The sequence below is a fragment of the Callorhinus ursinus genome, unplaced genomic scaffold (assembly GCF_003265705.2).
Source record: "Callorhinus ursinus isolate GAN/ISIS: 27379988/994484 unplaced genomic scaffold, GSC_fseal_2.0 scaffold71, whole genome shotgun sequence".
Taxonomy (NCBI): Eukaryota; Metazoa; Chordata; class Mammalia; order Carnivora; family Otariidae; genus Callorhinus; species Callorhinus ursinus.
This window is the reverse complement of record NW_027397133.1, coordinates 250777-264683: the sequence shown is the minus strand read 5'-3', so window position 1 is coordinate 264683 and position 13907 is coordinate 250777. Positions and strand designations below refer to the sequence as shown.

At 46.1% G+C, this 13907-nt stretch overlaps 1 long non-coding RNA gene across 1 annotated transcript in view; it reads right to left on the bottom strand.

The window, feature by feature from the left end:
* Nucleotides 1-1606: 1606 nt before the first annotated feature.
* LOC112806986 (uncharacterized) overlaps nt 1607-13907 on the bottom strand; it is a 50314-nt gene continuing 38013 nt past the window's right edge. Inside the window, exon 4 of the long non-coding RNA XR_003203993.2 lies at nt 1607-2136. This is a non-coding gene — a long non-coding RNA (uncharacterized lncRNA). The remainder of the gene's footprint in view (nt 2137-13907) is intronic.

Sequence of the window (13907 nt, the reverse complement as noted above, 5' to 3'; positions counted from 1 at the left end):
GGCAGGACTCCCGGGTCTGAGGGAGGAGGGGCTGGGGGCAGGACTCCTGGGTCTGAGGGAGGGATCTGCACTCCTAGGTGCTGAAGAGGAGGCCTGGGGCTGGACTCTCTTCTGAGCTCCAACAGAAAATTTTGTGAGACCCAGGTTACTCTTGCTCACATGGCTTTGGCTCTGTGCCTCCACCGCTTCCTTCCGAAAACGGTCCACTGTGAACCTGAGTCCACTTCCAAGACGGACCAGCGCCTGATGAGCTTCCAAGGGAGGAACACAACTGAGTCAGGAGACAGACGCGAGGCTGTGGGATCGGAGGGACAGTCTGGGGCCCCCAAGGAGGCGGTGGCCACTTGTGTGTTCTTGGCAAGGAGTCATTTCATTCCCCTGAGCCTCTCCTTCCTCATCTGTGAAACGGGAGTATCTCAAGTTGTCCCTCGCAGGGTAGCCCTTCAGATTCAGGGAGAGAGAGCATCTGCCTGGCACACTGCCGTGCGAGATACGTGTTAACTGTTCCCGAACCAGCAGCACTGAGGGTCTCCATGGATGATTCAGGTGGCAACAGGGGACCCTGGCCACCTCAGTTATGATCTTGGGGGGGGGTCAGCCCGGTAGGGTCTGGGAGGAGCCCATGGTCTGGAGTCAGCTGCTCCTGGGTTCCAAGGCTGGCGGCTTTCGGCAGGTCATGTCCCACCCTGGCTGAGTGTCCTCCCTCCACTTGCAGACGAAGAGAGCCCATGACCACACTGATGTGCGTGGATGGAACTGTGCTGGCCACAGAGCCAATCCCTGGGCCCCGGCTTCCTCAGCTCTGGAGGAGGGTGCAAAGACCTGCCTGCTCGAGACTATTTCAAGGAGCTTGGAAAAGTCTGGGGAGTGGACAGCGTGCAGCACAGATGGTGGGTCACGAAGGGGTGCCCTGTGGGCTCCAGATGGAGGAAGTCAGAGGAAAGGAGGCCGGGAGCCCCCCTCTGTGGTCAGTGCTGCAGGCCTGTCTCCAGCAGGTGGAAATAGCCAAAATGTTGATGGTGGCCATGATCTACACCACACCCTGGGCCACCTACTTCACACTCATTAGCTCTAACCAAAGGTCTCCTTCAGATGGTTACTATAGATCCGGTGTTAGAGAAGAGAAAATTGAGGTTCAAAAAGGTAAGTGACCCGTTGAAGGTCACACAGGTAGTGGCGGAGCTGGGATGTGAACACGGCTCGTTCGGAATCAGAAGTCCATGCGCTTTCCGCACTGCAGTGCGCTGTTAAATGTTAACAACGGTGCTGGTGTTTCTCCCAGCACCCCTCTGTGTGGATGAGGTGGGGTGGGGAAGAGTAGGAAATGATTTTCACTGTCTTCACGGAGCCCTGTGTCAACTCACCCACGTCAAAGCTGCAGCTGCAGAAAATTCTGAAACCCACCCTTCACCTCTCCTGTGCCAGGGAAGTGCCCCCTCCTCCCTGTCTCTTTTCTCTGTCCCCTGCACCTCCCTCCTCCCTTCTTTCTGTCTCTAGTGAACTTTTTACCAAAGTATAATATACATACAGAACATTACACTTACCATAAATGTACCATCAACAAATGGTCACAAGATCAAGAAGGAGACCATCTCACCAGCCCCTCGCCCCCCCCCCCCCGCCCCCCCCCCCCCCCCCCACCCCCCCCCCCCACACACGAGAGGGACTGTCCTGATTCTAATAGACTTGGTCTAATCGACCCGTTTTAAAATTTCAGACAGTGCCTCCTCTTTTGTGCCCAGTGGCGGCTTCTTCATCTTTTTAAAGATTTTATTTATTTAGAGAGGGAGAGAGAGAGAGAGAGAGAGAGAGAGAGAGAGAGAGTACATGAGTGGGAGGAGGAGCAGAGGGAGAGAGAGAATCTCAAGCAGACTCCCCGCTGCGTGCAGAGCCTGATGCAGCGCTCAATACCACGACCCCGAGACTCCAAGACCATCACCTGAGCTGAAATCAGGAGTTGGACGCTCAACCAACTGAGCCACCCAGGCGCCTGTGGTGCTGGCTTCTTCTGCTCAGCGTTACGTCTGTGAGATTCATCCACAGTTGTGCACGTTGTTACGACTGGCTCATTCTCCTTCCTGTAGAGGAGCGTCCTGTTGTGTGAATATTCTCTCTCTTCCTTGTGCAGATAATCCTCTGCAGAGGGATTGTTAACAGAGGCGGGAAGGCAGAGGCTCAGAGCCATGAAGTCCTAGGTGCCAGGAGTCTGGGTCCCCAGCACTCCCTGAGTTGCCCTAGAGCTGAGGTTCCCTGTTCTCCGCCCTTCACAGATCTGTCTTCTGATGAAGCAACAATTTCCCAATCTTCCATGATTTCCAAAGGAGCAGAGCTGAGGGACCCAAAGCAGAAGTAGATCAGGGGCTGCCTGAGTAGCAGGAACCGGGGTTTCTCTGTATTTCCAAATAGTCAAGGATGTGTTAGCACCATCTGTGGCTGAGCCAGAGCCTCTTGGGAATCTAAACACCCACGCCCCTCACCCCCGTGCTCCTACCTCTGCTGGCCCCTGCACGTTAGGGTTGATTTGTGGTCTGCGCTGAGGTCATACGGGTCTCCCTGAGGTTTGAAAGGTTATCAGAAAATACCAGTAGCTATCTCACAAATATATTTGTCAAAAGCAGAGAGAAATTTGGGAATACAAAGGCAAACAGGAGACATGAGGCTATGAGGCTACTTACTCCTTCATATTCCCTGGGGCCTGCACGTGTCAGGCTCTGTGGCCAGAACACAGAGGCAAACGGGACTCAGAAGAGCCTTGATGAGCTCAGAGTGTGGTGGGAGAAGGAGAGAGGGACCCTCAGTCATACTAGAGCTGCAGAGCCAACCCTGTGGCCTCTAGCCACATGGAGCTATTTAGATTTAAATGCATTAAAATTAAATTAAATTTGCAATCTAGTTCCTCCACTAGAGATTTAGACTCCGGGGCTGGATGCACGGCTGCCATGACAAAGAGTGGGTCAAGGAAGAGGAAAGTGAGGAGTTGATGATTCTGAACCTCGTTTTAACATGTGGGGTTTCCCCCCACACCACCAAGCAATTCTTTGACACCAGCTGGGTATCCTACAGTTTGACGCAATTGCAACACTACACTGAGTCAGACCCCACAGGTTGGGGGCTCAGTCCCACAGGATTGCCCCCCTCCCCCTTCTGATGCCAGGTGCAAGTCCAAATGTCACCTGCCTCCCACAACCTCCTCCTTGGGTTTGATTAATTTGCTAGAGTAGTTCACAGAACTCAGGAAGCCTATTTACTCATTAGATTACCAGTTTATTACCAAGAATATTAAAGGATATGAATTGGGGCGCCTCAGTGGCTCAGTCGGTTAAGTATCTGCCTTCAGCTCAGGTCATGGTCCCAGGGTTCTGGGATCGAGCCCCGCATTGGGTTCCCTGCTCGGCGGGGAGCCTGCTTCTCCCTCTCCCTCTGCCTCTCCCCCAACTTGTGTTCTCACTCACTCTGCTCTCTCGCTCTCAAATAAATAAATAAATCTTAAAAAATAATAAAGGATATGAATCAACAGCCAGATGAAGTGAAACATAGGGCGAGGTCCCAATCAAAGGAGTTTCTGTCCCCATGGAGTTTGGGGCTAAGCCTGGTGGCATGTGGAAGCATTCTGGTTCCCCAAACTGTAAGTCTTCCAAAACCCAGCCTTTTGGATTTTTAATGGAAGCTTCATTACAGAGTCATGACTGATTAAATCTTTGGTCATTAGTGAGTGAACTCAATCTCCAGCCCCTCTCCCCTCCCTGGAGATGGCAGAAGGGTGGCGGGTTACTGAAAGTTGACTACTCTGGTGACTGGCCCCCATCCTTAGATGCTTTTCAAAAGTCACCTCATTAACTTAACAACAAACACCTTCATTACTCCCATTATGGGAAATTCCAAGAGATTTGGGAGCTTTATGACAGAAACAGGGGTGAAGATCAAATATATATTTTTTATTATAAATCACACTATCACAGATGCTCCCACAATTGCTAACATGCAAGTCGCCTACCAGCGAGATCACTTAGCTAAAGAAGATCAGGTCCTTGCCCTCTGAGAGAAAAGACTGGGCAAAAAGTATATAGAGAAAACAAGAACTCTAACAAAAACGTGCACAGATGGTCATACTAGCACTCTTCACAGTAGCCAGAAGGTGGAAGGAAACAAGCCAAATATCCATTAGTGGATGGGTGGAGAGACAAAATGTGGTCCATTCACACAGTGGAATATTATTCAGCCATAAAAAGGAACAAGGCACTGACACTTGCTATAACATGGATGTACCTCGAAAAGAGAAAGAAGCAATACATAAAAGATCACATATTATATGATTCCATGTAGATAAATGTCCAGAACTGGCAAATTAGGTCAGAAAGCAGATTCAGGTTGCCGGGGCTGGGGAATGGGGGAATTACTACTGTTTGATGGGTATGGAGTTTCTGTTTAGGGTGATGAGCAAGTTCGGCAACTAGGGAGTGGTTATGGTCGTGCAATATGAATGTGCTTAATGCCACTAACTTATGTACTTAAAAATGGTAAATATTATGTTATGTGTATTTTAGCACAATTTTTAAGACGCAAAGAAATAAAAGGTGTATGGACATCTGGTTGATGATTGATTGATGAGAGACCGCTCCAATGACTCACAGTCAGACAGACATGAGCTAAGACTTTCTTCCTCCCCTGACTCTCTGCCCGAGGGCAACAAGACGCAACTTCCCCGTCTCAGATCCTGCCCTCCTCTCTCGTAAGGGGCATGAGAGCTCCCCTTTCCTCCGTCATTGTGAGAGGTCAGGCACAATATTTGGTTGGTTTTCAAAGACAGGCAAAATGGATCAGTGAGTGATAACAATGTGTCATCAAGCATTATATCTTGTGGATTCTGTGCTAGAGGAAGTCAGACTCTGGTCTCTGTGGTTCTCCTGACCAGAGAGATGGGGTGCCCTTCTCCATCCATTGTGTGGGCTCAGTACTCTTGGGGATGAAGAAGAGCACGGTAGTAATTACCATCCAAATACGTGCTGGGGATGAAAGTTAGCGAGATGGGCTGTGCAAATACATGCCGGGCTCTTGCCAAGAGCTTTACTCAGCAGCTCAGGCTGTCAGATTCCAGCCAAGGTCTCCTTCTGCTCCTGCTCTGCCATCCCACCTCTGCAACTGAGCTATTTAGTGCAGTAGCCACTTACCCCCCGTATTTCGAGCCCTCGAAACATGGTTAGTCTTATTTGAGATGGGCTGTATGAGTAAAAGCACCCATCAGATTTCAAAGACTTAGAATGTTAAAAAATAGTGTGAAATATCTCAATAATTTTTATATTGACTACCTATTGAAATGACAATTATTTGGCTATGGGAGATTAAGTAAAATATTTTGTAAAAATTAACATCACTTGTTTCTTCTTTTTTTAAAATATTTTAATTTATTTGAGAGAGAGAGAGAGAGAGCCCGTGCATAAGTGGGGGGAGGGGCAGAGGCAGAGGGAGAAGCAGACTCTTCACCGAACAGGGAGCCCCACTCAGCTTGATCCCAGGACCCCGGGATCTCAACCCGAGCAGAAGCCAGATGCTTCACCAACTGAGCCACCCAGGCTCTCCTCACTTGTTTCTTCCTACTTTTTCAAAGTACCTACCAGACCATTTAAAGTTACATACATGGCTCATGTTTCTATGGAACTTCGATGCCCTACAGTCTGAGAAGTAACTTGTAGGTGTTTCCCCTTCCCTTTCTCCTCCCTCCCCCACCCCCCAAATAACCACAGAGACACCCTGAGGACTGTTTGTCCTCAAGAATCTTTAAGGCGATCATTTGAACAGCAATGAATAAGGAAGATTCTGCAATGACAGGAAGGGACACTGTGCAACTGTTACTCCACCATGGTTGGAGGGTGAGCAGGAAGCCTGTTATGTGCAGCCAGTACAAATCATGGTGGCTCCCATTTACTGAGTCCCATCTACGGAGCCAATCCTGTGCTGCATCCCCACTCTTCTTGCCTCTGAGCTCAGCAAGCTCCGAACGGGCTAAACATAATCATCACCAAATGACAAGAAACTCTGGCTTGGAGAAGGGGAGGCGACTGCCCTAAGGTTTAAGGTTGCAGTTTTGAGGAGGCAGAGCTGAGTCCTGTTGATGGGTCCCATGGAACATCCAGCACCAGCCTCTTCATGTGAAGACCAGACATTACTGCTCTGGAAGGCTACTCCTTCTCTATTACCTTCATTTCCCCAAGGTCCATAACAATTACTTTGGCCTTTCTGCTTTCTCCTTAAAGCTCTGAACCTCCTCTGTCATGTCCACTCACAGCTGATGCCCTTGCTTTGTACTCCACCAAATCCACCTACCTGTCCCCTCTTGCCCTGCTGTTCTCTGCTTTTGTCTCCATGACCAACAAGCAAGTACCCCAGCCCAAGACCTAGCTTTCTTTTTTTTTATTATTTTTTAAGATTTTACTTATTTACCTGACAGAGAGAGAGAGAGAGAGAGAGAGAGAGAGAGAGAGAGAGAGATAGCACAAGCAGGGGGAGCAGCAGAGGCAGAGGGAGAAGCAGGCTCCCCGCTGAGCAAGGAGCCCGATGTGGGGCTTGATCCCAGGACCCTGGGATCATGACCTGAGCCGAAGGCAGACGCTTAATGGCTAAGCCACCCAGGCACCCCAAGACCTAGCTTTCTACTTGTCTTCTGAACCTTGCCCCCAACCCACTTTCTCAAGAACTTCCCTCCTTCACTTTTCCCCTTTCTCCTGTAGCAACAATATTTTCTCTCTACTCCAACATTCCCTTCAGCACCCCAATATGGTCTATAACCTCTTATCTTATAGAAAATGTATTCTTTGATTCCATGTCCTTCTTTAGTTTCCAACAAATTCTTGGCTCTCTTTCACAGCAAGACATCCTGAAGGAATAGTGTACGTTCACTATATTTATTTCTTCATCTTGCATTTCTCTATAAATCACTCCAAAGAGTCTCTTGACTCCATCATTCTGATGTGTCCTTGTCGAGGTCCCTAGCCCCTAGAGATACATTTCCCACTGGAATTTCCACAGACTGTTGTCATTGCTCTGGACAATTCTAAGTTCTGGTCTCCCGAGAAGAGTAAAGACAATCATCCTAGAAACATTATTTCCCAAGGCCCTGAATCAATTAGGGTTTTTCAATTATAAGTCACTTAAAATTTATAATTATACCTAACAACATCTGAAACCAACACAATATTTATGGTCTACTTTACAAGAATTTTGGAAATGGACAGTACTAGGCTGGGTTCTGTCTGAATAATATCATCAAGAACCACATTTATTTTAATCCTTCCACTTTATCGTCCCCAGTTTGGTGGCTTTCTTCCTGGAGATTGCCACCTAATGGCTGCAAGATAGCCGCCACAGCTCCTAACTTCACACACAGCACCTCAAGCCAGGAGGATGAGGATGGAATGGGAAATTACTGAAGATTTTTAATCAGAAGTAGGGCATGTTCAGATTTGTGTTTTATAAAAATTTCTTTGGAGTCATACATATAAGACACATGTTAGAAGGTTCCCAAGAGAGGAAGGGTAACAAGTGTGGATGTAACCAAGAGTCAAAAGGAAGGCATAGTCTTACTGGGAATTAAAGTGAAGAGAATGGCAGAGGGCACTACTATTCATAGAGGAGAAGCGTTCAGGTGCTGAGAGAAAATAAGAGACATGGGACCCCACAGAGAGTAACTCCCACACAAATTTCCAGGTCTTTGGATGTCTGGTTCTCTTCCTGAAACCAGGATTCCTGGATGCCCCTGCATGTTTCCCATAAGCCCTCTTTACTGAAGCATATGTGGGTTTTGTTCTTTGCCACTAAATGGCCTATGATTAACACACCAGGATTTGTAAAACGGACAGAAGCAAAGTGACTAAGGTGAAAAAAAGGAAATTCTCAACGGGACTCAGATTCCTAAGTGTCCCCCTTGTCTAATCTGTGTAAGGCCGAGGGGAAATAATTGAGCTTGGCCTTGGTGGGACAAGTTCTTGCCTATGTTGCAAAAATCCCTGACTCCTGTGGTATCTGAAATGGCCAGCAAAGTCTTTCAGTAAATCACAATGCCTGAGATGGTGAAGCCAGATTGCCTGGGCTGGAAACCCAAATTTACCATGGACTAGTTCTGCAAATGGTCAAGCCATCCAACCCAGGGATTGGCCGACCTTTTCTGTAAAGGGCCATAGTAGTAGATATTTTATGTTTTGCAGGCCACAGTGTCTCCATCAAAACTACTCAACCTTGCTGTTATATCTGTGTGCCAATAAAACTTTATCTAAGGAGGCTGAAATTGGAAGTGTATATAATTTTTACTTGACACAGAATATTCTTTTTTCTTCAGCCATTAAAAATATAAGCCAATCAAAAATAGATGGGGGGCTGGATTTGACCCCTGTTTTTACTTTGCTGAGCCTCAGTCACCCCATCTGTGAATTAAGGATAATAATTCTCATGGAGGACATGTTTGAGCAAAACAAGTAAGAGTTACTGACGCAAAGTTATCCTGAATTAGTATGGATTAGTTAGTTGGCATGAATTATCATTAGTTAGCAGGTATTCTTGTGCAACACATATTACCATATGCTAGTAACCAGAAAAGAATCTCTTCCTCTCATGTTTTACATTTTCTCTGGGTGAACCTATCCACAGTTAAGGCTTCAACCACACCTCATTAATAATCCCCAAATCCCTGCCTCCAGCTTGGACCTTGCTCTTGAATTCCAGGCACATCATCTTGGGTTCATTTGTCCCTTCACGCCCATTTCTAGAATTTGATCTCATTACCTTCTCTGATAACTGTGTGTGATGGAAGGAACTGTGTCCCTCCAAAATTCATATGTTGAAGCCCTAACCCCACTACCTCAGAATGTGACTTTATTTGGAGAGAGGGCCTTTGGCTCTGACCCAATCTGACTGGTGTCCTTGAAAGAACAGGAAATGAAGATACAGACACACACAGAAGAAAGACATCCATCTACAAGTCGAGGAGAGAGGCCTCAGAAGAAAACAGCAGGCTGACACCTTGATCTTGGACTCCCAGCCTCCGGAACTGGGAGAAAATAAGTTTCTGTTGTCTAAACTGCCCAGTCTGTGGTATTTTATTAAGGCAGCTCTAGCATACTAATATACTCTGCCTCTTCTCATGGAATTCCATCTCAGTGATGGCCCCCAAATCCACCAAATGATCCTGGTGATTTTAAAGAAAATAGCCACAGAATTCTTTGACACTTCTCCCACTGAAAGGTAGGGTCTGTACCCTCCCCCCTTGAATCGGGGTGGGGTTGGGACTGCTTTGACCAGTGGAACATAGTAGAGATGACACTGCACGACATCTGATGCTAGGCCAGAAAGGGCCATGAAGCTTCTACTGGTTTTCTTGGTGGGACACTTGTTCTGGGGGAAGGCGGCCACCAGGCAAGAAATCTGATTACCCTGAGGCCACCAGGCCGTTAAGTCCTTATGTAGGTCCTCAGCAGTGGAGTCATTCACACCCAGGTACCAGACACGTGGATGAAGAAGTCTGCGAGTAACTCCGGTCTCCAACCTCCAAGTCACTCCCAAACCTTTGAGTCTTTGGCAGCAGAAAGAAGCATCTCCTCTGTGCCTTCTTCTAATTCCTAACCCACATAACCCAAGCGCATAATAAAATGGTTGTTTGACATCACTGTGTTTTAGGGTGGCTTATTATGTAGCGATAGTAACAGGAACTCAAAAACTGTGGGATTCATAAAGAGCCCTTCTTCCTCACTCCGCATGGCTGTCCGGTCTCCAAGGCCAGTCTCCTGAGCCTGGACGTCTCTCCCCAGACCACTCCTCCTCTCTGGGACCCTAGACCTGCCCTGGGCAGCTCTTCAACAACTTCCCTTTAATCTCTTGCTATATCCTCCACTCTAAGGTCTCTGCCTTCAACTGGGAACATTCTCAAATCTATCCTTTTGCAGGACTCTAGCACAATTTTTTTTTTTTCTGAAGCACACATCTGACAAGTCATCCTCCTGCTTAAATGTTTTTTCATTTTTTGCAGTTTTTTTTTTAAGATTTTATTTATTTGATAGAGAAAGAGACAGTGAGAGAGGGAACACAAGCAGGGGGAGTGGGAGAGGGAGAAGCAGGCTTCTTGCCAAGCAAGGAGCCCGATGCGGGGCTCGATCCCAGGACCCTGAGATCATGACCTGAGCCGAAGGCAGACGCTTAACAACTGAGCCACCCAGGCGCCCCTTTTGCAGTTTTTTTAATTGAAGTATAGTTGACACACAATGTTACATTAGTTTTAGGTGTGTAACACAGCAATTCAACAACTCTATACATTATGCTAGGTTCACCACAAATGTAGCTACCATCTGTCACTATACAACACTATTACATATCATTGACTGTATTTCCTATGCCGTACCTTTCATCCCCATGACTTACTCATTCCATAACCGTAGGACTGTACCTCCCACTCCCCTTCACCCATTTTGCGCATCCCTAGTCCCTCCTCTCTGGCAACAATGTTTGTCCTCTGTTATTTATGGGTCTGTTTCTACTTTTTGTTTGTGAATTTTTTTTCCTTTTTTTTAAAGATTTTATTTACTTATTTATTTATTAGAGAGAGAAAGAGAAACAGTATGAGAGGGGAGAGGGTCAGAGGGAGAAGCAGGCTCCCCGCTGAGCTGGGAGCCTGATGTGGGACTCGATCTCAGGACCCTGGGATCATGACCTGAGCCAAAGGCATTCACTTAACCAACTGAGCCACCCAGGCGCCCTGTGAATTTGTTTTGTTTTTTAGATTCCACATATAAGTGAAATCATATGGTATTTGTCCTTCTCTGACTGACATTTTACTTAGCATAATACCCTCTGGATCCATCCATGTTGTTGCAAATGGCAAGATCTCATTCTTTTTAATGGCTGAGTAACATTCCATTACATATGTATCCACATCATTTTTATCCATTCACCTGTTGATGTACACTTTAGCAGCTTCCATATCTTGGCTATTGTAAATAATGCTGCAAGACACATAAGGGTGTTGTATCTTTTTAATTAAAAAAGAATTAAACATTAATTTAGTGTTTTTGTTTTCTTTGGATAAATACCCAGTAGTGGAATTACTGAATCACATAGTATTTCTATTTTTAATTTTTTGAGGACCTCTATACTGTTTCTGACAGTGGCTGTACCAATTTACATTCCCACCAACATGAAGGTTCCTTTTTCTCCATATCCTCACCATACTTGTTATTTCTTGTCTTTTTGATTCTAGCCATTTTGGTAGGTAGGTGTGAGGTAATATTTCATTGTGGTTTTGGTTTGCATTTTCCTGATGATTAGTGATGTCAAGCATCTTCTCATGTGTCTTTTGGCCATCCATATGGCTTCTTTGGAAAAATGTTTATTCAGGTCCTCTGCCCATTTTTTAAAAAAGATATTTATTTATTTATTTATTTATTTATTTATTTATTTATTTATTTATTTATAGCGCAGGCAGGAGGGGCAGAGGGAGAGGGAGAGAATCTTAAGCAGCCTGTGCTGAGCGTGGAGCCTCAATCTCACGACCCTGAGATCACGACCTGAGCCAAAATCAAGAGTCAGTCGCTTAATGACTGAGTCACCCAGGTGCCCCCCTCTACCGATTTTAAAATCAGATTATTTGGATTATTTGGGGGGGATTTTTGGTGTTGAGTTGTATACGTTATTTATTATATACCTTGGATATTAACCCCCTGTGGGATGTATCATTTGCAAATATCTTCTCACATTCAGTAAGTTGTCTTTTTGTTTTAATGATTTCCTTTGCTGTATAGAAACCTTCTCTTTTGTTATGGTCCCAAAGGCTTTTCATTTTCTTTCTTTTTTTTTTAAGATTTTTTTATTTATTCATTCGAGACAGAGATACACAGAGAGAGAGAGAACATGAGCAGGGGGAGAAGCAGAGGGAGGGGGAGAAGCAGGCTCCCCGCTGAGCAGGGAGCCCGATGTGGGGCTCGATCCCAGGACCCTGGGATCATGACCTGAGCCGAAGGCAGACGCTTAACCGTCTGAGCCACCCAGGCGCCCCAGGTTTTCATTTTCTTAAGGAGAAATTCCAAGTTTTTTTTAAGACTTATTTAGGGGCACCTGGGTGGCTCAGTCCGTTAAGCATCTGACTTCAGCTCAGGTCATGATTTCAGGGCCTGGGATTGAGCCCTGCGTTGGGCTCCCAGCTCAGCAGGGAGTCTGCTTGTCCCTTTCCTTCTGCCCCTCTCCCTGCTTGCATTCTCTCTCTCAGATAAAATCTTTAAAAAATAATTCAAAAATATTTATTTATTTAGGAGAGAGAAAGCACAAGCAGGAGGGGCAAATGGAGAGGGAGGGAGAATCCCAAGCAGACCCTGTGCTGAGCATGAAGCCCGACATGGGGCTCGATCTCACAACCCTGATATCACGACCTCAGCCAAGAATCGGATGCTCAACCGACTGTGCCACCCAGGTGTCCCCCAAGTCCCTCTTGTAGCAGTTATGACCCTCTAAGAGATGGCTTCTGCCATCGCTTATCACTCTCTGCCTCACCACCTATGCTCCAACAACCAATTTAACGTGTTTCTTGGCCTCTCTCCTGTGTATTTTCACTCTCCTCTGCCTGGAATGCAATTTTCTTTCTCTTCTTTACCTAAGTCTCTAAGACCTAGCCTAGATGTTACCTCTTTCTGAATGACACTAGGTCTTGTCAGTCTGAGTTAGCTGTTTCTTTTGGAGAGCCCACAAAAACCCAGGCATCTCTCTATTACTATGTATACTGTCACTCTACTGTGACCAAATGAGACAGAGCAGGAACTAGACTTGAGTCCTCTTCAATCCTGACAGTGAAATCCAGCATCCCTTGATAGCTGAAACCCTATGCCCCTTGAGCAGCGTATCTTGCAGGAATGCGGAAATAGGATGCTTACCAAAGGACGACTCTAGTACAAAGACCGACAGAGATCGAACCAAACCAGTCTGCACCAAGGTGGGCCCCAGCACTGACTTTTCCCCTGATTATAATATTAAACACACTCCCAGCAGTGGAGATTTAACATACTAATGAGACATGCAATGCATGATGAAGCATATTCTGTTTGATACCCCTGTGCACCCAACATCCCACATCTCTCCCCAACTACATGCTTAGAATCACTCATTTCCCACTTCAGTCTTTTTAAAAACTTTCCCCAGCCTTTGTTCAGAGAGCCAGAATGAAGCACCCTTTCCTTTAAGCTGTTTCCCTTGTGCTTGAGCATAAGCCCCAATAAAAACCTTGCCTGGAATTCCTGTTTGGCCTCTAGTAAATTTCTATTGCTTGGAGAGCCCAAGGACCTGAGTCAGTGACGCAAGCACTTCACTGTCTCATCTCTTCATTCAGTTGATCAGAGCCTGTGTCTGATTAACTTCTACATCCCGAGGAGCCAGCAAGGGAGAACCTCTTTGGAGGCCTACACCTATGATATCTACCACCCTTATTCCTTAATAAGTGGGTTCCATTTTATTCAGGTGGCAATTTCCTTCATTGTAAGCCAATCAAGTCAACTTCATTAAAACATTTTTTTTTTTTGGCCAGGGAGTGGTCTGGAAATGGGTATCTTACTCAGTTCTGCCAGTGAAGAATAAAAAGAGGTTTGCAGAGACTCCAGAAGAGATTTTTCTCCCTTATAAAGTGAGAGAGGCATATGAAGTCAGTTTTTCTGCCCATCCCCATTCTCCTGGCTTGGGAGGTTATGTGGACATGATGGTGATGTCTCTAATAATGGCAGTCACCTTATGGTCATGTTCTGGAAGCCCCTGGAAGAAAACCAATGGGGTGGTGGACTAAAAGGATTACATTAAACTCAATTTTTGTCCAAATTAAGAACCTTCTCAAATTGAGAAATAAATTAAAAAAAATTTATTTCACAGAGAGAGAGAGCACAAGCAGGCGGAGC